Below are 25,054 nucleotides of genomic sequence, written 5' to 3' on the forward strand. Positions count from 1 at the left end.
GTCTTGCCCATGTTGTAGAGGTTAGAGTCAGGCTGATTAATTGAGTCTGTGGACAGGAGTCTTTTATATAGGTTTCCATTTAAGACAGCTGTCTTTAATGCAGACACCAAGTTGATTTGGAGCGTGTAACTGGTCTGGAGGAGGCTGAACTCGTAATGGTTGGTAGGTGATCAAATACTTATTTCTCTGTGCACAATGCAAATAAATATATATAATTTTGACTATGTGATTTTCTGGTTTGTTTAATATAATCTATCACTCACTGGTAAAATTAACCTAGCCTAAAAATTCTAGACTGTTCATGTCTTTGACAGTGGGCAAACTTACAAAATCAGCAAGGGATCAAATACTTATTTCCTTCACTGTATATTCAATGCCCATATGACAGACAAAATGCTCTCATTTGCCTAAAAACAAAGCCCTTCATGCCAGCTATAATGTACTCACTTCCTCTTTGTCAACCACAATGTCCACATGACAGTCACAAATCCCTATGCCAGCAATGATGGCACATGTCAGCCACAATGCCCTCCATGCCAGTCACAATGCCATTATTAGCCTATGCAAACTAGAATGGCCTTGTTCTAACCATAATGCCCCCATGACACCCGCAATATGCCTTATTCCATCTGGAATGCTCCAACGCCAGCCATAATGGCTCCCGATCAAGCAACAATGCCTAAATGCAAGCCATAATACTCCCATAAGAGCGACTATGAACCCATTTTACCCACAATGTCCCTTATCCCGGCCACAATATCTCCATGACAGCCAAAATGTCCTCTATGCCAGCAAAAATGCCCTCATTTCTGCTTTTGCCAGTCATAATGCCCCATGACAGCCACAGTTATCTAATTTCTCTCAATGCCGGCCACAAGGCCCTCCATACCCGCCACAATGCCCACATGACAGCAAAAATTTCCTATTGGGAAAGGGGAGATGGTGATGAATGTGTATGTTGGAATATAAATGCAGTGAATCCATGTGCAGAACGCAAAGGCATTTACAATGCCCTCAAATATCTGTCGCCAATACATGTACTACTAGACATGTATTCTTATATACTAGGAAGGTATTACCACACCTCAGAAAGTCCAGAGATAGAAACTAGCCTGATAATTATCAGTAATTAATAATAATATTAATTACCAGTCCTCTGATTCCTCTATTGCCGCTGACCGGAGGATTCCATATCTTGCTTCTTTTCATTTTCAAATAGACACCTAGAAAAAAAAAAGAGGTGTGATAATACGTTCCTGGTATATGCTATAGATGTATTGGATCAGTAAAGAGATATTAGTGTGCCTAGTTTCTCATAAAACAAAAGTAATTTTTAAAGGGCAATTGAACCCTTTCTGGGATACCTTCTGATGAGCCAAACTAGAGATCCCACCTGAAGAATTCCTATCCAAGAATCTGCACCGACCACCCCATCCTGACTAGAAGCCACAAGTAGCATAGAATTGTCTCTGACCACATCCCCTAAATTACTCACCAATAACATTCTCAAGAATATCCTACAAGAACAATTACTATCGAAAAAAAAAACTTTTGCAAACCACAACCAAACACAACCTGACCAGGGAAATCCAACTCAAAACCATTTTATTATCAAAACTGTGTGAATTATTTCTATCACACCTACTTTACGTAATGATAATACTTTCAAGAGGAATTTTATCAAAATTTATTAGCCCCACAAAAGACTGAAAACATACTTTTACCCAAAAGTATAAGTAACCATTTCTCACTTAACTTATGCCTCCTGGAACACAAACCCTTTTGAGTAAAGTTATTTTTTCTTCTTTGCTCTCCTGAATTAAGAAGTCACAATGCCCCTTTGAGAACAACAATACCTAAAAAGCTGCAGTACCTGCCACAAAGTCCTCAGTGCCAACCACCTTTCCCCATGACAACCACAATACCTTTAATGAACCCCATGCAAGCCACAATACCTGCTAGGCCAAGCAAAATTCCCACATGACAACCAGAGTGCCCTCTATAAAAGCCACAATACCCCCAATAAAAGCCACAATGCTCTCTTTAGGCCAGCCATAATTACATAGTTAGAAAGGCTGAAAAAGACACGTCCATCAAGTTCAACCAAGGGACGGGAAAAGGGAAAGGAAAAATTTCTACACATAGGAGCTAATATTTTTTTGTTCTAGGAAATGATCTAAGCCTTTTTTTAAAGCCATCTACTGTCCCTGCTGTGACCAGCTCCTGCGGTAGACTATTCCATAGATTCACAGTTCTCACAGTAAAGAAGGCTTGTCGTCTCTGCAGGTTGAACCTTTTTTTCTCCAGAGGGAGGGAGTGCCCCCTTGTTTTTTTAGGGGGTTTTACATGGAACAGGATTTCATCATATTTTTTGTATGTGCCATTCATATATTTATATAAGTTAATCATGTCTCCCCCCTTAGTCGTCTTTTTTCAAGGCTAAATAGGTTTACTTCTTTTCATAGTTACATAGTTACATAGTTAGTACGGCTGAAAAAAGACACATGTCCATCAAGTTCAAACAAGGGACGGGAAAAGGGAAGGAAAAATTTCTACACATAGGAGCTAATATTTTTTTGTTCTAGGAAATTATCTAACCCTTTTTTAAAGCCATCTACTGTCCCTGCTGTGACCAGCTCCTGCGGTAGGCTATTCCATAGATTCACAGTTCTCACGGTAAAGAAGCCTTGTCGCCTCTGCAGCTTGAACCTTTTTTTCTCCAGACGGAGGGAGTGCCCCCTTGTTTTATGAGGGGGTTTTACAAGGAACAGGATTTCACCATATTTTTTGTATGTGCCATTAATATATTTATATAAGTTAATCATGTCCCCCCTTAGTCGTCTTTTAACAAGGCTAAATAGGTTTAATTCTTTCAATCTTTCCTCATAACTTAAATTCTCCAAGCCCCTAATTAGTTTCGTTGCTCTTCTTTGTATTTTTTCCAACTCCAGGGCATCCTTTCTATGAACTGGAGCCCAGAACTGAACTGCATATTCTAGATGAGGCCTCACTAATGCTTTGTAAAGTGGCATCCCTGTCCCGTGAGTCCATGCCTCTTTTAATACACGACAATATCCTGCTGGCCTTTGAAGCAGCTGATTGACACTGCATGCTGTTATTGAGTTTATGATTTACAAGAACACCCAGATCCTTCTCAACAAGTGAATCCGCCAGTGTAGCTCCCCCTAGGACATATGATGCATGCAGGTTGTTGGTACCCAGATGCATAACTTTACATTTATCTACATTAAACTTCATCTGCCAAGTGGACGGACAAACACTTAGTTTGTTTAAATCTGCCTGCAATTCATGAACATCTTCCATAGACTGAACTATATTACATAGCTTGGTGTCATCTGCAAAAATAGAAATAGTGCTATTAATCCCATCTTCTATATCATTAATAAATAAGTTGAATAATAGTGGTCCCAGCACTGAACCCTGGGGTACACCACTTATTACCGGGGACCATTCAGAGTAGGAATCATTGACCACAACTCTCTGGATACGGTCCTTGAGCCAATTCTCAATCCAATTACAAACTATATTTTCTATACCTATAGTCCTTAATTTACCCATTAGACGTCTATGAGGGACAGTGTCAAATGCCTTTGCAAAATCCAAAAACACTAAATCCACAGCGGCCCCTCTGTCTAGGCTTCTGCTCACCTCTTCATAAAAACAGATTAGGTTAGTTTGACAACTTCTGTCCTTAGTAAAACCGTGCTGGCTGTCACTTATAATGCTATTTATTGTCACATAATCCTGTATATAGTCCCTCAATAGCCCCTCAAACATTTTCCTCACGATGGATGTTAAGCTTACTGGTCTATAATTACCCGGGGAAGACCTAGAGCCCTTTTTGAAAATAGGCACCACATTTGCCCTGCGCCAGTCCCTTGGCACTACCAGTCACTAGAGATTCTCTGAATATTATGAAAAGGGGGACAGAAATAACTGAACTAAGCTCTTTAAGAATTCTAGGGTGTAACCCATCTGGTCCCGGGGCCTTGTGCACATTTATTTTATTTAATTTAGCTTGGACCATATCTACATTCATCCAATTCAGTATATCAACTGATATATTAACAGCACTGGCACCGGCTACATCAGCTGCTCTTTCTTCTGTTGTATATACAGAGCTAAAGAACCCATTTAGTAACTCTGCCTTCTCTTGATCCCCTGTGATCAACTCCCCATTACCATTATCTAGGGGTCCTACATGTTCAGACCTTGGCTTTTTAGCATTTATATACTTGAAGAATTTTTTGGGATTTGTTTTACTATCCTTGGCCACCTGCCTTTCATTTTGTATTTTTGCTAATTTTATTATATTTTTACAGATTTTATTAAGCTCTTTATATTTTACAAAGGCTACAGCTGTACCCTCAGATTTGTATTTTTTAAATGCCCTTTTTTTGTCGTGTATTGCCCCTTTCACAGAAGGTGTAAGCCATGTGGGGTTTAATTTGAGTCGTTTATACTTGTTACCTATAGGAATAAATTTTGCACTATAATAACTCAAAGTAGATTTGAAAATCTCCCATTTATCATTTGTTCCATTATTTGACATTAGTTCTTCCGAGTCCATATCCTGAATTGCAGCCCTCATCCTGGGGAAATTGGCTTTCTTAAAATTAAATGTTTTTGCCCTCCCAGCCTGCGTTTGTTTTTTACAGTATAGGTAAAATTTAACTATATTATGATCACTGTTACCGAGGTTTTCACGAACATTGACATTCCCAACAAGATCTGCATTATTAGAAATTACCAGATCCAACAGAGCTTCACCTCTAGTCGGGTCTTGCACAAACTGGCCCATAAAATTTTCCTGCAACAGGTTGAGGAAATGTCTCCCCTTTGCAGTTGAAGCTGAACCATGACACCAATTAATATCCCAGAAATTAAAATCTCCCATTATCACTACAGTACCTGCCTGTGCAGCCCGCTCCATCTGTTTATATAGCTGAACTTCCATCTCCTCAGTTATATTGGGGGGTCTATAGATTACACCAAAAGTAATTTTTTCAGTGTTTACCTCCCTTTCTAGTTCCACCCACAAGGTTTCAACCTCCTCACAGTATTCACCCACTATTGTCTCTTTCAGACTCGCCTTCATATCATTTCTCACATACAGACATAAACCACCACCTTTCCTATTTGTCCTGTCTTTCCGAAAAAGTGTAAAACCCTGTAGATTTACAGCCCAGTCATGTGAAGAGTCCAGCCATGTTTCAGCAACACCAACTATATCTATATTTTCTTCCAGTATCAAGGCCTCCAGCTCCCCCATTTTGCTTGCTAGACTTCTGGCATTTGTGAACATATACTTTAACTTGCCTGTCAGTTTTTCACTTTTATTATCAGAAATGTGATTTGACATTAATTGGGCCTTTTTATTTACACTGATGTTTTGTAACGAAAGGATCTCCTTATCTTGTTGTCTAGTCCTCTCCCCACATTCTGTTTCTCCCCCCACCAATATAGTCTGACCCCTCTCTAACCTGGCTACCCCTTTTTTTTCTACATTGACCTCCCTCCTCAGCCCTAGTTTAAATACTCCACCACCCCAGCTAGAATTCTCTCCCCCAGCACAGCGGACCCCCTTCCATTTAGGTGCAAATCATCTGCAGAATACAGTTTGTACCCCAATGAAAAGTCAGCCCAGTGCTCTAGGAACCCAAATCCTTCTCCTTTACACCAAGACTTCAGCCATGCATTTAACTCCCTGAGCTCCCGCTGTCTTTCCTGTGATGCACATGGCACAGGCAGTATTCCTGAGAATACTACTTTGGAGGTCCTTCCCTTCAGCTTGTATCCTAGTTCTTTAAAATTATTCTTAAGGCTCCTCCACCTACCATTTATTCTGTCGTTGGTACCGACATGGACCACGACAGCTGGATCATCACCAGCCCCTCCCAGCAATTTGTCCACCCGTTCCACCACATGCCGAACCCTGGCACCAGGGAGACAGCAAACCATTCGGTTGAGGTGGTCTTGGCGACAAATTATTCTATCCGTCTTCCTGATTATAGAATCCCCTACGACTATCAATTGTCTTGGCTTACCTGCATTACCATCCCGCCGACTACTAGCTGGGCTGTTCTCCCGGCTGTTAGGGAGATCAGTATCCACTAGGGCTGCCATTTCTGAGATTGACACCCTCGCATCATCACCCAACTTGGCAATTTTGCCTGGAATGTCAGAAACCGGATCGGCCTTCCTTTTCTTTGACCCCTTTCTACTGCCCCTAACTACATTAACCCAGCTACTTACCTGATCCTGCTCACCCATGTCTTCACCCTCCAGTTCTAACCCACTAACTGCATGCTCCGTGAGCAGCAAGCTCAGCTCAAGATTGTCTATTGCCCTCAGTGTTGCATTCTGCTCCTCCAGATCTCTAATACGAGCTTCCAGGTGACCAACATGCTCACATCTGCCACAGATATATTCACCCTGGAACTCCGGCTCCAGTCGTGCATACATATGGCAAACTGTGCACTGAAAAAAACCTCTAATCTTGCTATCTATTATCCAAGTTACAAAAAAAACAGCGAACAGTTGTTAATAAAAAAGATAAAGAAGTAGAAGAGCACTTACTGGGGCTTAATGCTCCATTAACACCCACAAAGTACCTTATGCCATCTACTATGCCCCATGCCAGCCACCAGGTTCTTATAAGAGCCACTATGCCTTATGCCAGCCATATTGCCTCATTTTAAGTCACAATCAACTCTCTTACATGCAACAATCAATGCCCTTTAAGCCAGCCCCAATGCCCAAGTGGTATTTAAAAACTGACATTATCCCTTTACCAGCCACTATGCCGCAATAAAAAGCAACAATGCGCTCACTTCCCCCTTTGCCAACTAGCACATGACATATACAAATCCCCATGCTAGCCATGACACCTGCAGGGCACAATGCCCTCATGACCCCTGCTATGTCCCTTATCCCAGTTAAAATGCCCCCAATGTTAGCCACAATTTCATCCATGAAGCCACAATGCTAACTAACCTGAAAAAAAACAGCATGAGAGTCACAGTACCACGTGACAGACAACATGCTTATATGACATCACCAATATCCCATATCTAAACCAAAATGCCCCCATTACAGCTACAATGTCCCGAGTATCCTTTCTACCTCTCACAATGTCCTTTATTCCAGACACATTGCCCTCAATGCCCCCCTTAGCCAACCGCAATAAAACCATGACAACCACAATGGCCTCAGTGCCCCTATGACAACTATAATGCCTTATGACAGTCAAAAAAGTCATCTTGCCAGCCACAATGACTCCATGAAATTTACTAAACCCCCATCTGCAATATTCCTTATCTCCTCAAAAAGGCCCTCATAACACCCACAATGTTTATAATCCCAATCACAGTCCCCCTATGAAACTCACAATGCGTCAATAACCATACGGCACCCACAGTGCCCATAACAGATACTATGACGCCATGACAACTACAATGCTCTTATTGTCCAGTTTACCAGACACAATGCCCATATACATACCTCAATGCTCTCTATGTGAGCAACAATGCCTCATATAACAGTTACAATAACGTCTACAACATACCTTATCCCATTTACAATGCCCCCATGACAGATACAATATATCAATGTTCCCTAGAATTGGCTCAACACCCAAATGAAAGACGCAATGCCACCAAGGCAACTACAATGCTATCAATGCAAGTCACAATGCCCTAAATTTCCCCATATGCCAACATACCACAATGCCCCAATGACAGCCACAAAAGCCCCATGAGAGCAAGAAATCCCCACCAAATTACCATGTTCCTTATCCCGACCACAATGCCCCATGTCAATTTCAATACCATCGATACCAGTTCCATCGACCTCAATGCCCGTAAGCCAACACTTTACAACCATGACAACAACAATGCCATTAATGCTCCCTATGACTACCACAATACCCCACAACAGTCAAAAAATCATCTATGCCAGCCTAATTGCCTTCATGAAAGCTACTAGAACCCCATGACAGCCACAATGATCCCATGACACCTGCAATGGCACTTATACCAGCCACTATGCTCTCATGACACCCATAATTCTAGTCACAAGGCCCCATGACACCCATTATGTCTATTATTTCAGCCGACATGCCTCCATAACAGCCAAAATGTCGTCAATGGCCCTTATGCCACTAGCCCTAATCTACTTTATCACTGCCAATGCATCTTATGCCAGACCCAATACCCCCATGACCACCAAATTCTTCTCCACACCAGCTACAATGCTCTAAATGCTAGTCAAATTTCCCCCCATAAAATAAATGTATCTTATCCCAGCCAAAATGCTTCAATGAAGGCTACAATGTCAAGCGTCACTTATCCCATTATCCCAGCCACATTGCCCCACAACAACCTCAATGCCCCCTATAACAGCCACATTGTCATCAGTGCTCCTTAAGTCAACATCAATACAACCATGACAACCACAATGCCCCCATGGCAACCCTCATGTCAACCCCCAAAACCGTATGGTAACTCCTATGCCCTCATGGCAACTCCAATGCCTCCATTGTCCACTTTAGCAGCCACAACGATCACCTAAAATCCACAATGCCTCCATGACAGTCACAATGCCCCCATGGCAGCCACAATCTTTAAATGCCTCATATGCGAGCCACACTGCCCTCAGTGCCAATATAAAATTTGTTAAGTTACAACCACAATGCCCTTAATTCTACCTATACCTGACACAATGCCCCTACAAATGCCATGTTGCCCTTCATATGAGCCACAATGCCCTTAATGCCTCATTTGCATACCTCAATGCTTCCATGACCACCACAAAGTTCACATGCCAACCACAATGCCTCCCATTCAAGCAACAATGTCCAAATGCCAGTCACAATACCCCCATGACATCCACAATGCCCTTTATCCTAGCCAAAATATCTCCATTAAAGCCACAGTGCCCTCCATGCCAGCCACAATGCCCTTAATTCTGCTTTTGCCAATACGTTCCTGGTATATTCTACAGATGTAATGGAAACAGTAAAGAGATGTTAGTGTGCCTAGTTTCTGATAAAACCCCCAAAAATTAAGGGGCAATTAAAGCCTTTCTGGGATACATTCTGAGGAGTCAAACTAGAAATCCCACTTCAAGTCTTCCTATGCAAGAGAATGGACCGATCACACCATCCTGACTAGAAGCCACAAGAAGAATATAATTCTCTATAACCACAACTCCTAAATTGCTCACCAATTACACCAATTATCAGATGCCAAGAAGAAACAGCACTCTCCTTCACACTTGTATAAAACAGAAAACTATTCAGTGGAGAATTTACAACTCATGTATGACATGGGCCTAAATGTGCCCTAGAGAGGACACAGCATAGATAATATCATCCATCAGGTAAAATATCACACATTCAATATAGACCTCACATGCGCCAAGTTAAGGCACAAAGTGATATCACTAGTAGTGAAAATAGCTGGACACTGACTTGCAACGTCTGGCCAAATCACTACAGAGGCAAAGAAAAGGGCAAACATCAACTATACTGCTCCACTCATAGCACAAACAGTAAACCCTGCTCACGCAAACTCTAAATTAACAAGTCATGACAGCCACAATGTTCTAATGGCAGCCAAAATGCACCTATTACAGCTACATTGTCCCACAGTATCTAAATGGCTCTAATGCCATCCACAAAGTCCTCAGTGCCAGCCACATTTGCCCCGCATGACAACCACAAAGCCATCAATGCCCCCTATGCAAGTCACCATACCCTCAATACCATCTCAGCCAACCAAAATCCCCACATGACAACCGTAGTGCCCTCCATGCTAGCCACAATACCCCAATAAACGCCACAATGCCCTCATGATACCTGCTATGTCCCTTATCCCAGTCAAATTGTCCCCAATGTTAGCCAGAACTTCCTCCATGCCAGTCACAATGCCAACCAACCACAAAGCCCCATGAAAGCCACAATACTCAGCGACAGCCATAATGTTTCATTGAATTCACCAATATCCCATATCGCAGTTAAAATGCCCCAATGACAGCTGCAAAGTTCAGTGTTCCTTATTCCTTTCACAACGCCCCTTATGCAAGCCACATTGCCCTCATGCCGCCTAAGCACACTGCAATACCACCATCACAACCACAATAATTTCAATGGCCCTATGACAACTACAATGCCCCATGACCGTCAAAAAAGTAATCATGCCACTATTTTAGCCAAACAGCCGCAATGCAGTCACTAGCCCTAATGCCAGCAGCCACAATGCTGATATGTGAGCCACAATGTACTTTAACGCAGCCACAATGCTGCCAATGCCTATTATGCCAGCCCTAATGCCCCCACGACTGCTAAATTGTCTTCCATGCTAGACACAGTGCTCTAAATGGCAGCTAAATTGTGCCCATGAATTCAAAAATGTTCCTTTTCCCAGCTAAAATGCAGCCATGACCGCTACAATACCCACAATGTCCTTTATCCCAGACACAATGCCCCATGACAACCACAATGATTTGAATGCCCACTATGCCAGCCACATTGCCCCCAATGCTCGCTTAGATAACATCAAAACAACCATGACAACCAAAATGCCCCATTACAACCACAATGCCCTCATTGTCCGCTTTACCAGCCACAATGTTAGCCTAAAATCCGCAATGCCTCCATGACACAGTCACAATGCCCCCATGAATGCCACAATCCCCGAATTCCTCATACACGAGCCACAATGCCTTCAGTGGCAATTACAAATTTGTCGAGAACGGCCACAATGTTCTCAATCCTATCACCAATGCCCCCACAATGTCCACATTGCATTCCATATCAACCACAATGCCCTAAATGCCTCATTTGCATACCACAATGCCCCCACAACTACGACAAAGTCTCTATGCCAGCCAGAATTCATACCATGGCAGCTGAAATGCCCACGTGCCAGCCACAATGCTCCTATAGGAGCCAATATGCCCCCATGACTGCCACATTGTCCCTTAACCCAGCCACAATGTCTCCATTACAGCAAAATGCTCTCAATTCCCCTTTTGCCATGACAATGCAGAAATGACAGACACAATGCCCTCCATGCCAGTCAAAATGCTATTAATGGCTCTATGCCAACTAGATTGCCCTATTCTACAAAAAAATGCCCCTAATGAAAGCCAAAATGGCACCCGCTATATGCCTTATCCAAATATTCCAATGCCAGCCACAATGGCTCCTATTCAAGAAGCAATGCCCTCAAAAGAGCCACTATGCCCACGATGAAATGCACTATGCCCTCATGACATGCACAATGTCTCTTAGTCCAGCCACAATATCTCCATTACAGCCACAAGTACATCCTTGCCAGCCACATTACCCTCAATGCCAACTTAACCATTCGGAAGGCAACCATGAACACCACAATTTCCTCAATGCTTCCTATGACAACTACAATGCTCTCATAACTACAATGCCCACTATCTCAATCACAATGCCCACTTTAATACAACAATGTCTCCAAAAAGTTAAAAAGGCCCTCATAACAGCCACGCTGTCTCTAATTCTAGTCACAATATGCCCTTGAAGGCCACAATGTGCCCTTGACAACCACAGTCCCCTAATGCATCATATGTCAGTAAACAATGCTTCGATGTGAAACAATTACAATTCCTCGAGAACAACAACAATGTCCTCACGCGCCCTATGCCAGTCACAATGCCCCATGAAAGGCCACAATGTCCTCTATAGAAGTAACAGAACCCTGAATGCCTCCTATGTGTACCCAAATGCCCCATGCCAATTATAATGCCTCACATTGCAGAAGTAAAAGGCCAACTGCAATACAACCATGACCACCAAATTCTCCTTGACAGCCAGAATACCCCCATGAAATAAACAATATCCCAAAACCCAACAAAAATGCCCCTATGACAGCTACAATATGCACAGTGTTCCTTATCCCATCCACAATTCCCCTTATGCTGGCCACTTTGCCCTCAATGTCCAATAAGCCAACTGCAATACAACCATGAAAACCACTATACTGTCAAAGACCCTATGACAACTGTGCCATATGACAGCTAAAAAAAAACATCATGCCAGCCGCAATGTCTCTACGAATGCCACTAAACCAACATAACAGCCACGATGATCCCATGACATCTGCAATATCCCTTATATCTGCCAAAATGTTCCCATTCTAATCGTACTTTAATTTGACTATTTCTGTTATTTTACCTGGTAATTGTATGAACTTTGACCCGCCATGTTTTGGCGGTTTTCTTGCCAATTTTGCTCCATCTGAACTGGGCCAATCATTATCCAGTGTTGTATATATATACAAGCCTGTTTTTAACCAAAATTTTATGCCTGATGAAGACGCCAGTTCGGCGTCGAAACGCGTTGCAATAAAGCACCTATTTAAACTAAAGAAGAGACTACTCGTTTCTCTAGAGACTACTGTTTCTCCATTGACTTGGTCCACCCAGCAGCGCCGATATAGATCCCCCCTTTTTCTACATTTATCTACCTTACACCAGCGGTTACCTCTGGTCACCGGTCCGGATCTGGCAACAGCACCCGTGGATTATTTTTCGCGCATTACCTATGGCTTTCTGGTGAGCATGGTATCTTCCTTCCTCCATTAGCTTATCCTAAATATACTTCACTATGTGGCGCCGTGGCTTTTTCTCTCTCTCACACAAAATGCCCTCATGACATCCACAATGTTCATAATCCCAGTCACAATACCCAATGAAACTCACAATAAAGCCCACATGAGAGCCACAGTGCCCATGACAGAAACTATTGCCCTACAATTGCCAAAATGCCCCAATGACAACTACAATGCTCTCATTGCCTATTTTACCAGCCACAATGCCCACACGAATACCTCAATGCCCTCCATGCCAGCCCTAATACCTTCATAACTATTAAAATGCCCCCGTGACAGCCACACTGAATTAGAATTCCTCAAAGACAACTGCAATAAGCTTAATGATCCTCTAATCAGTCTCATTGCCCCATGAAGGCAATCATATCCTTTATACCAGCTATAGTGCTCCATGCCAGCAAAAACTCATATTTTCCAGTCACAATGCTCACCATAAGAGCCAATATGCCACCATGACACCCACAATATCTCTTATCTCAGCCAATATGTCCTTATTACAGCCACAATTAAATTCATGCCAGCCAGAATGCCCTCATTGCCACCTTTCCAGAAGGAAAGTCTCCATACCACCTACAATGCCCCTGTGCAATCTACAATGCTAAAATGACAACAGCTATATCCATTTTCCCAGTCACAAATCCCCCATGCCAGCCACAATGTACTTTATTAAAGCAACAATGCGGTCAATGCACCTTATGCTCGCCACAATGCCTCTTTGACCAGCAAAAGCCTTTAATACCCTTATGCCAGCCACGAATCCCCACTATAACCAAAATGCACTCACTTCCTCCTTTGCCAGTTACAATGACCTCCATGCCAGCTAGAATGCCCTTAATTTCCTTTTAGCCAACCACAATATCCCCAAGGCAACCACAAAGCCCTCATGCCAGCCATAATTCCGCATTCCAGCCACAATGCCAGATACAATGTACTTAATCCCGGAAACAATACCCCTTATGCCAGCCACATTGCCAAAACGACCACCACAAACCTCGAATGCCCGTATACCAACCATATTGCCTCCATGACAGCCAAAATGTCCTCACATCCCCTTTTGCGAGAAACAATACCATCCATGCCAATCACAACGCCCTCACTTCACCCTTGGCCAAAAACAATGACAACCACAAAGCCCCCATGCCAGCCACAATAACACCCGATATGTCTATTATTCCAGTCAAAATGCCGCCATAACAGCCAGTAACAATGCTGCCAATGCCCCTTATGTTAACCACAATGACAGCTACATATAATCAATGCCCATATGACAGACAAAATGCTCTCATTTGCCTAAAAACAAAGCCCTTCATGCCAGCTACAATGTACTAATTTTCTCTTTGTCAACCACAATGTCCACATGACAGTCACAAATCCCTATGCCAGCAATGATGGCACATGTCAGCCACAATGCCCTCCATGCCAGTCACAATGCCATTATTAGCCTATGCAAACTAGAATGGCCTTGTTCTAACCATAATGCCGCTAATTTAAGCCACAATGCCCACATGACACCCGCTATATGCCGTATTACATCTGGAATGCTCCAACGCCAGCCATAATGTCTCCCATTCAAGCAACAATAACTAAATGCAAGCCATAATACTCCCATAAGAGCCACTTTGAACCCATTTTACCCACAATGTCCCTTATCCCGGCCACACTATCTCCATGACAGCCAAAATGTCCTCTATGCCAGCCAAAATGCCCTCATTTCTGCTTTTGCCAGTCATAATGCCCCATGACAGCCACAGTTACCACATTTCTCTCAATGCCGGCCACAGGGCCCTCCATACCTGCCACAATGCCCTCATGACATCCACAATGTTCATAATCCCAGTCACAATACCCCATGAAACTCACAATAAAGCCCACTTGAGAGCCACAGAGCCCATGACAGAAACTATTGCCCTACATTGGCCAAAATGCCCCAATGACAACTACAATGCTCTCATTGCCCATTTTACCTGCCACAATGCCCACATAAATACCTCAATGCCCTCCATGCCCTCCATGCCAGCCCTAATACCTTCATAACTATTAAAATGCCCCCATGACAGCCACACTAAATTAGAATTCCTCAAAGACAACTGCAATAAGCTTAATGATCCTCTAATCAGTCTCATTGCCCCATGAAGGCCATCATATCCTTTATACCAGCTATAGTGCTCCATGCCAGCAAAAACTCATATTTTCCAGTCACAATGCTCACCATAAGAGCCAATATGCCACCATGACACCCACAATATCTCTTATCTCAGCCAATATGTCCTTATTACAGCCACAATTAAATTCATACCAGCCAGAATGCCCTCATTGCCACCTTTCCAGAAGGAAAGTCTCTATACCACCCACAATGCCCCTGTGCAATCTACAATGCCAAAATGACAACAGCTATATCCATTTTCCCAGTCACAAATCCCCCATGCCAGCCACAATGTACTTTATTAAAGCAACAATGCGGTCAATGCACCTTATGCTCGCCACAATGCCTCTTTGACCAGCAAAAGCCTTTAATACCCTTATGCCAGCCACGAATCCCCACTATAACCAAAATGCCCTCACTTCCTCCTTTGCCAGTTACAATGACCTCCATGCCAGCTAGAATGCCCTTAATTTCCTTTTAGCCAACCACAATATCCCCAAGGCAACCACAAAGCCCTCATGCAAGCCATAATTCCGCATTCCAGCCACAATGCCAGATACAATGTACTTAATCCGGGAAACAATACCCCTTATGCCAGCCACATTGCCAAAACGACAACCACAAACCTCCAATACCCGTATACCAACCATATTGCCTCCATGACAGCCAAAATGTCCTCACATCCCCTTTTGCGAGAAACAATACCATCCATGCCAATCACAACGCCCTCACTTCACCCTTGGCCAAAAACAATGACAACCACAAAGCCCCCATGCCAGCCACAATAACACCCGATATGTCTATTATTCCAGTCAAAATGCCGCCATAACAGCCAGTAACAATGCTGCCAATGCCCCTTATGCCAACCACAATGACAGCTACATATAATCAATGCCCATATGACAGACAAAATGCTCTCATTTGCCTAAAAACAAAGCCCTTCATGCCAGCTACAATGTACTAATTTCCTCTTTGTCAACCACAATGTCCACATGACAGTCACAAATCCCTATGCCAGCAATGATGGCACATGTCAGCCACAATGCCCTCCATGCCAGTCACAATGCCATTATTAGCCTATACAAACTAGAATTGCCTTGTTCTAACCATAATGCCGCTAATTTAAGCTACAATGCCCACATAACACCCGCTATATGCCTTATTCCATCTGGAATGCTCCAACGCCAGCCATAATGGCTCCCATTCATGCAACAATGCCTAAATGCAAGCCATAATACTCATATAAGAGCCACTTTGAACCCATTTTACCCACAATGTCCCTTATACCGGCTACAATATCTCCATGCCAGCCAAACTGTCCTCTATGCCAGCCAAAATGCCCTCATTTCTGCTTTTGCCAGCCATAATGCCCCATGACAGCCACAGTTACCTCATTTCTCTCAATGCCGGCCACAGGGCCCTCCATACCTGCCACAATGCCCACATGACAGCAAAAAATTTCCTATTGGGAACGGGGAGATGGTGATGAATGTGTATGTTGGAATGTAAATGCAGTGAATCCATGTGCAGAACGCAAAGGCATTTACAATGCCCTGAAATATCTGTAGCCAATATATGCACTACTGGACATGTATTCTTATATACTAGGAAGGTATTAACACACCTCTGAAAGTCCAGAGCTAGAAACTAGCCTGATAATTATGAGTAATTAATAATAATATTAATTACCAGTTTTCTGATTCCTCTATTGCCGCTGACTGGAGGATTCCATATCTTGCTTCTTTTCACTTTCAAATAGACACCTAGAAAAAAAAAAGAGGTGTGATAATACGTTCCTGGTATATGCTATAGATGTATTGGATCAGTAAAGAGATGTTAGTGTGCCTAGTTTCTCATAAAACAAAAGCAATTTTTAAAGGGCAATTGAACCCTTTCTGGGATACCTTCTGATGAGCCAAACTAGAGATCCGACCTGAAGAATTCCTATCCAAGAATCTGCACCGACCACCCCATCCTGACTAGAAGCCACAAGTAGCATAGAAATGTCTCTGACCACATTCCCTAATTTACTCACAAATCACATTCTCAAGAATATCTTACAAGAACAATAACTATCGAAAAAAAAAAAACCTTTTGCAAACAACAACCAAACACAACCTGACCAGGGAAATCCAACTCAAATTCATTTTATTATCAAAACTGTGTGAATTATTTCTATCACACCTACTTTACGTAATGATAATACTTTCAAGAGTAATTTTATCAACATTTATTAGCCCCACAAAAGACTGAAAACATACTTTTACCCAAAAGTATAAGTAACCATTTCTCACTTAACTTATGCCTCCTGGAACAAAAACCCTTTTTGAGTAAAGTTATTTTTTTCTTCTTTGCTCTCCTGAACTAAGAAGTCACGACAGTCACAATGTTCCATTCACAGCACAATGCCCGTTTGAGAGCAACAATACCTAAAAAGCTGCAGCCTGCCACAAAGTCCTCAGTGCTAACCACCTTTCCCCATGACAACCACAATGCCTTTAATGAACCCTATGCAAGCCACAATACCTGCTAGGCCAACCAAAATTCCCACATGACAACCAGAGTGCCCTCTATACCAGCCACAATACCTCAATAAAAGCCACAATGCTCTTCAGGCCAGCCATAATGCCCCCATAACACCCACAAAGTACCTTATGCCATCTACTATGCCCCATGCCAGCCACCAGGTTCTTATAAGAGCCACTATGCCTTATGCCAGCCATATTGCCTCCTTTTAAGTCACAATCAACTCTCTTCCATGCAATAATCAATTCCCTTTAAGCCAGCCCCTATGCCCAAGTGGTATTTAAAAACTGGCAATATCCTTTTACGAGCCACTATGCTGCAATAAAAAGCAACAATGCGCTCATTTCCCCCTTTGCCAAATAGCACATGACAGATACAAATCCCCATGCTAGCCATGACCCCTGCTATGTCCCTTATCCCAGTTAAAATGCCCCCAATGTTAGCCACAATTTCATCCATGCCAGCCACAATGCTAACTAACCACAAAAACACCATGACAGTCAAAGTACCCCGTGACAGACAACATGCTTATATAAAATCACCAATATCCCATATCCAAACCAAAATGCCCCCATTACAGCTACAATGTCCCCAGTATCCTTTATACCTCTCACAATTCCCCTTATTCCAGACACATTGCCCTCAATGCCCCCCTTAGCCAACCACAATAAAACCATGACAACCACAATGGCCTCAGTGCCCCAATGACAACTATAATGCCCTATGACAGTCAAAAAAGTCATCTTGTCAGCCACAATGACTCCATGAAATTTACTAAACCCCCATCTGCAATATTCCTTATCTCCTCAAAATGCCCTCATGACATCCACAATGTTCATAATCCCAGTCACAATACCCCATGAAACTCACAATAAAGCCCACATGAGAGCCACAGTGCCCATGACAGAAACTATTGCCCTACAATGGCCAAAATGCCCCAATGACAACTACAATGCTCTCATTGCCCATTTTACCAGCCACAATGCCCACATAAATACCTCAATGCCCTCCATGCCAGCCCTAATACCTTCATAACTATTAAAATGCCCCCATGACAGCCACACTGAATTAGAATTCCTCAAAGACAACTGCAATAAGCTTAATGATCCTCTAATCAGTCTCATTGCCCATGAAGGCCATCATATCCTTTATACCAGCTATAGTGCTGCATGCCAGCAAAAACTCATATTTTCTAGTCACAATGCTCACCATAAGAGCCAATATGCCACCATGACACCCACAATATCTCTTATCTCAGCCAATATGTCCTTATTACAGCCACAATTAAATTCATGCCAGCCAGAATGCCCTCATTGCCACCTTTCCAGAAGGAAAGTCTCCATACCACCCACAATGCCCCTGTGCAATCTACAATGCTAAAATGACAACAGCTATATCCATTTTCCCAGTCACAAATCCCCCATGCCAGCCACAATGTACTTTATTAAAGCAACAATGCGGTCAATGCACCTTATGCTCGCCACAATGCCTCTTTGACCAGCAAAAGCCTTTAATACCCTTATGCCAGCCACGAATCCCCACTATAACCAAAATGCCCTCACTTCCTCCTTTGCCAGTTACAATTACCTCCATGCCAGCTAGAATGCCCTTAATTTCCTTTTAGCCAACCACAATATCCCCAAGGCAAGCACAAAGCCCTCATGCCAGCCATAATTCTGCATTCCAGCCACAATACCAGATAGAATGTACTTAATCCCGGAAACAATACCTCTTATGCCAGCCACATTGCCAAAACGACAACCAAAAACCTCCAATGCCCGTATACCAACCATATTGCCTCCATGACAGCCAAAATGTCCTCACATCCCCTTTTGCGAGAAACAATACCATCCATGCCAATCACAAAGCCCTCACTTCACCCTTGGCCAAAAACAATGACAACCACAAAGCCCCCATGCCAGCCACAATAACGCCCGATATGTCTATTATTCCAGTCAAAATGCCGCCATAACAGCCAGTAACAATGCTGCCAATGCCCCTTATGCCAACCACAATGACAGCTACATATAATCAATGCCCATATAACAGACAAAATGCTCTCATTTGCCTAAAAACATAGCCCTTCATGCCAGCTACAATGTACTAATTTCCTCTTTGTCAACCACAATGTCCACATGACAGTCACAAATCCCTATGCCAGCAATGATGGCACATGTCAGCCACAATGCCCTCCATGCCAGTCGCAATGCCATTATTAGCCTATGCAAACTAGAATGGCCTTGTTCTAACCATAATGCCGCTAATTTAAGCCACAATGCCCACATAACACCCGCTATATGCCTTATTCCATCTGGAATGCTCCAACGCCAGCCATAATGGCTCCCATTCATGCAACAATGCCTAAATGCAAGCCATAATACTCCTATAAGAGCCACTTTGAACCCATTTTACCCACAATGTCCCTTATACCGGCTACAATATCTCCATGACAGCCAAAATGTCCTCTATGCCAGCCAAAATGCCCTCATTTCTGCTTTTGCCAGTCATAATGCCCCATGACAGCCACAGTTACCTCATTTCTCTCAATGCCGACCACAGGGCCCTCCATACCTGCCACAATGCCCACATGACAGCAAAAATTTCCTATTGGGAACGGGGAGATGGTGATGAATGTGTATGTTGGAATGTAAATGCAGTGAATCCATGTGCAGAACGCAAAGGCATTTACAATGCCCTGAAATATCTGTAGCCAATATATGCACTACTAGACATGTATTCTTATATACTAGGAAGGTATTACCACACCTCTGAAAGTCCAGAGCTAGAAACTAGCCTGATAATTATCAGTAATTAATAATAATATTAATTACCAGTTTTCTGATTCCTCTATTTCCGCTGACTGGAGGATTCCATATCTTGCTTCTTTTCACTTTCAAATAGACACCTAGAAAAAAAAAAAGAGGTGTGATAATACGTTCCTGGTATATGCTATAGATGTATTGGATCAGTAAAGAGATGTTAGTGTGCCTAGTTTCTCATAAAACAAAAGCAATTTTTAAAGGGCAATTGAACCCTTTCTGGGATACCTTCTGATGAGCCAAACTAGAGATCCGACCTGAAGAATTCCTATCCAAGAATCTGCACCGACCACCCCATCCTGACTAGATGCCACAAGTAGCATAGAAATGTCTCTGACCACATTCCCTAATTTACTCACCAATCACATTCTCAAGAATATCTTACAAGAACAATTACTATCGAAAAAAAAAAACCTTTTGCAAACAACAACCAAACACAACCTGACCAGGGAAATCCAACTCAAAATCATTTTATTATCAAAACTGTGTGAATTATTTCTATCACACCTACTTTACGTAATGATAATACTTTCAAGAGTAATTTTATCAACATTTATTAGCCCCACAAAAGACTGAACACATACTTTTACCCAAAAGTATAAGTAACCATTTCTCACTTAACTTATGCCTCCTGGAACAAAAACCCTTTTTGAGTAAAGTTATTTTTTCTTCTTTGCTCTCCTGAACTAAGAAGTCACGACAGTCACAATGTTCCATTCACAGCACAATGCCCGTTTGAGAGCAACAATACCTAAAAAGATGCAGCCTGCCACAAAGTCCTCAGTGCTAACCACCTTTCCCCATGACAACCACAATGCCTTTAATGAACCCTATGCAAGCCACAATACCTGCTAGGCCAACCAAAATACCCACATGACAACCAGAGTGCCCTCTATACCAGCCACAATACCTCAATAAAAGCCACAATGCTCTTCAGGCCAGCCATAATGCCCCCATAACACCCACAAAGTACCTTATGCCATCTACTATGCCCCATGCCAGCCACCAGGTTCTTATAAGAGCCACTATGCCTTATGCCAGCCATATTGCCTCCTTTTAAGTCACAATCAACTCTCTTCCATGCAATAATCAATGCCCTTTAAGCCAGCCCCTATGCCCAAGTGGTATTTAAAAACTGGCAATATCCCTTTACGAGCCACTATGCTGCAATAAAAAGCAACAATGCGCTCATTTCCCCCTTTGCCAAATAGCACATGACAGATACAAATCCCCATGCTAGCCATGACCCCTGCTATGTCCCTTATCCCAGTTAAAATGGCCCCAATGTTAGCCACAATTTCATCCATGCCAGCCACAATGCTAACTAACCACAAAAACACCATGACAGTCAAAGTACCCCGTGACAGACAACATGCTTATATAAAATCACCAATATCCCATATCCAAACCAAAATGCCCCCATTACAGCTACAATGTCCCCAGTATCCTTTATACCTCTCACAATTCCCCTTATTCCAGACACATTGCCCTCAATGCCCCCCTTAGCCAACCACAATAAAACCATGACAACCACAATGGCCTCAGTGCCCCAATGACAACTATAATGCCCTATGACAGTCAAAAAAGTCATCTTGTCAGCCACAATGACTCCATGAAATTTACTAAACCCCCATCTGCAATATTCCTTATCTCCTCAAAATGCCCTCATGACATCCACAATGTTCATAATCCCAGTCACAATACCCCATGAAACTCACAATAAAGCCCACATGAGAGCCACAGTGCCCATGACAGAAACTATTGCCCTACAATGGCCAAAATGCCCCAATGACAACTACAATGCTCTCATTGCCCATTTTACCAGCCACAATGCCCACATAAATACCTCAATGCCCTCCATGCCAGCCCTAATACCTTCATAACTATTAAAATGCCCCCATGACAGCCACACTGAATTAGAATTCCTCAAAGACAACTGCAATAAGCTTAATGATCCTCTAATCAGTCTCATTGCCCCATGAAGACCATCATATCCTTTATACCAGCTATAGTGCTCCATGCCAGCAAAAACTCATATTTTCCAGTCACAATGCTCACCATAAGAGCCAATATGCCACCATGACACCCACAATATCTCTTATCTCAGCCAATATGTCCTTATTACAGCCACAATTAAATTCATGCCAGCCAGAATGCCCTCATTGCCACCTTTCCAGAAGGAAAGTCTCCATACCACCCACAATGCCCTTGTGCAATCTACAATGCTAAAATGACAACAGCTATATCCATTTTCCCAGTCACAAATCCCCCATGCCAGCCACAATGTACTTTATTAAAGCAACAATGCGGTCAATGCACCTTATGCTCGCCACAATGCCTCTTTGACATGCAAAAGCCTTTAATACCCTTATGCCAGCCACGAATCCCCACTATAACCAAAATGCCCTCACTTCCTCCTTTGCCAGTTACAATTACCTCCATGCCAGCTAGAATGCCCTTAATTTCCTTTTAGCCAACCACAATATCCCCAAGGCAACCACAAAGCCCTCATGCCAGCCATAATTCCGAATTCCAGCCACAATGCCAGATAGAATGTACTTAATCCCGGAAACAATACCCCTTATGCCAGCCACATTGCCAAAACGACAACCAAAAACCTCCAATGCCCGTATACCAACCATATTGCCTCCATGACAGCCAAAATGTCCTCACATCCCCTTTTGCGAGAAACAATACCATCCATGCCAATCACAACTCCCTCACTTCACCCTTGGCCAAAAACAATGACAACCACAAAGCCCCCATGCCAGCCACAATAACACCCGATATGTCTATTATTCCAGTCAAAATGCCGCCATAACAGCCAGTAACAATGCTGCCAATGCCCCTTATGCCAACCACAATGACAGCTACATATAATCAATGCCCATATGACAGACAAAATGCTCTCATTTGCCTAAAAACAAAGCCCTTCATGCCAGCTACAATGTACTAATTTCCTCTTTGTCAACCACAATGTCCACATGACAGTCACAAATCCCTATGCCAGCAATGATGGCACATGTCAGCCACAATGCCCTCCATGCCAGTCGCAATGCCATTATTAGCCTATGCAAACTAGAATGGCCTTGTTCTAACCATAATGCCGCTAATTTAAGCCACAATGCCCACATAACACCCGCTATATGCCTTATTCCATCTGGAATGCTCCAACGCCAGCCATAATGGCTCCCATTCATGCAACAATGCCTAAATGCAAGCCATAATACTCCTATAAGAGCCACTTTGAACCCATTTTACCCACAATGTCCCTTATACCGGCTACAATATCTCCATGACAGCCAAAATGTCCTCTATGCCAGCCAAAATGCCCTCATTTCTGCTTTTGCCAGTCATAATGCCCCATGACAGCCACAGTTACCTCATTTCTCTCAATGCCGACCACAGGGCCCTCCATACCTGCCACAATGCCCACATGACAGCAAAAATTTCCTATTGGGAACGGGGAGATGGTGATGAATGTGTATGTTGGAATGTAAATGCAGTGAATCCATGTGCAGAACGCAAAGGCATTTACAATGCCCTGAAATATCTGTAGCCAATATATGCACTACTAGACATGTATTCTTATATACTAGGAAGGTATTACCACACCTTTGAAAGTCCAGAGCTAGAAACTAGCCTGATAATTATCAGTAATTAATAATAATATTAATTACCAGTTTTCTGATTCCTCTATTTCCGCTGACTGGAGGATTCCATATCTTGCTTCTTTTCACTTTCAAATAGACACCTAGAAAAAAAAAAAGAGGTGTGATAATACGTTCCTGGTATATGCTATAGATGTATTGGATCAGTAAAGAGATGTTAGTGTGCCTAGTTTCTCATAAAACAAAAGCAATTTTTAAAGGGCAATTGAACCCTTTCTGGGATACCTTCTGATGAGCCAAACTAGAGATCCGACCTGAAGAATTCCTATCCAAGAATCTGCACCGACCACCCCATCCTGACTAGATGCCACAAGTAGCATAGAAATGTCTCTGACCACATTCCCTAATTTACTCACCAATCACATTCTCAAGAATATCTTACAAGAACAATTACTATCGAAAAAAAAAAACCTTTTGCAAACAACAACCAAACACAACCTGACCAGGGAAATCCAACTCAAAATCATTTTATTATCAAAACTGTGTGAATTATTTCTATCACACCTACTTTACGTAATGATAATACTTTCAAGAGTAATTTTATCAACATTTATTAGCCCCACAAAAGACTGAACACATACTTTTACCCAAAAGTATAAGTAACCATTTCTCACTTAACTTATGCCTCCTGGAACAAAAACCCTTTTTGAGTAAAGTTATTTTTTCTTCTTTGCTCTCCTGAACTAAGAAGTCACGACAGTCACAATGTTCCATTCACAGCACAATGCCCGTTTGAGAGCAACAATACCTAAAAAGCTGCAGCCTGCCACAAAGTCCTCAGTGCTAACCACCTTTCCCCATGACAACCACAATGCCTTTAATGAACCCTATGCAAGCCACAATACCTGCTAGGCCAACCAAAATACCCACATGACAACCAGAGTGCCCTCTATACCAGCCACAATACCTCAATAAAAGCCACAATGCTCTTCAGGCCAGCCATAATGCCCCCATAACACCCACAAAGTACCTTATGCCATCTACTATGCCCCATGCCAGCCACCAGGTTCTTATAAGAGCCACTATGCCTTATGCCAGCCATATTGCCTCCTTTTAAGTCACAATCAACTCTCTTCCATGCAATAATCAATGCCCTTTAAGCCAGCCCCTATGCCCAAGTGGTATTTAAAAACTGGCAATATCCCTTTACGAGCCACTATGCTGCAATAAAAAGCAACAATGCGCTCATTTCCCCCTTTGCCAAATAGCACATGACAGATACAAATC

The 25,054-nt window shown here is 42.7% G+C and overlaps 1 long non-coding RNA gene across 1 annotated transcript; it reads right to left on the reverse strand.

The window, feature by feature from the left end:
* Positions 1–1,147: 1,147 nt before the first annotated feature.
* LOC142664486 (uncharacterized) lies at positions 1,148–23,768 on the reverse strand. Its single transcript, XR_012851290.1, has 3 exons — positions 20,169–23,768; positions 16,501–16,574; positions 1,148–1,223 (listed from the first exon to the last, which is right to left on the reverse strand). It is a non-coding gene; the product is annotated as an uncharacterized LOC142664486 (long non-coding RNA).
* Between the last annotated feature and the right edge of the window lie 1,286 nt (positions 23,769–25,054).

Source organism: Rhinoderma darwinii, chromosome 12 (assembly GCF_050947455.1).
Source record: "Rhinoderma darwinii isolate aRhiDar2 chromosome 12, aRhiDar2.hap1, whole genome shotgun sequence".
In the NCBI taxonomy this organism is placed as follows: domain Eukaryota; kingdom Metazoa; phylum Chordata; class Amphibia; order Anura; family Rhinodermatidae; genus Rhinoderma; species Rhinoderma darwinii.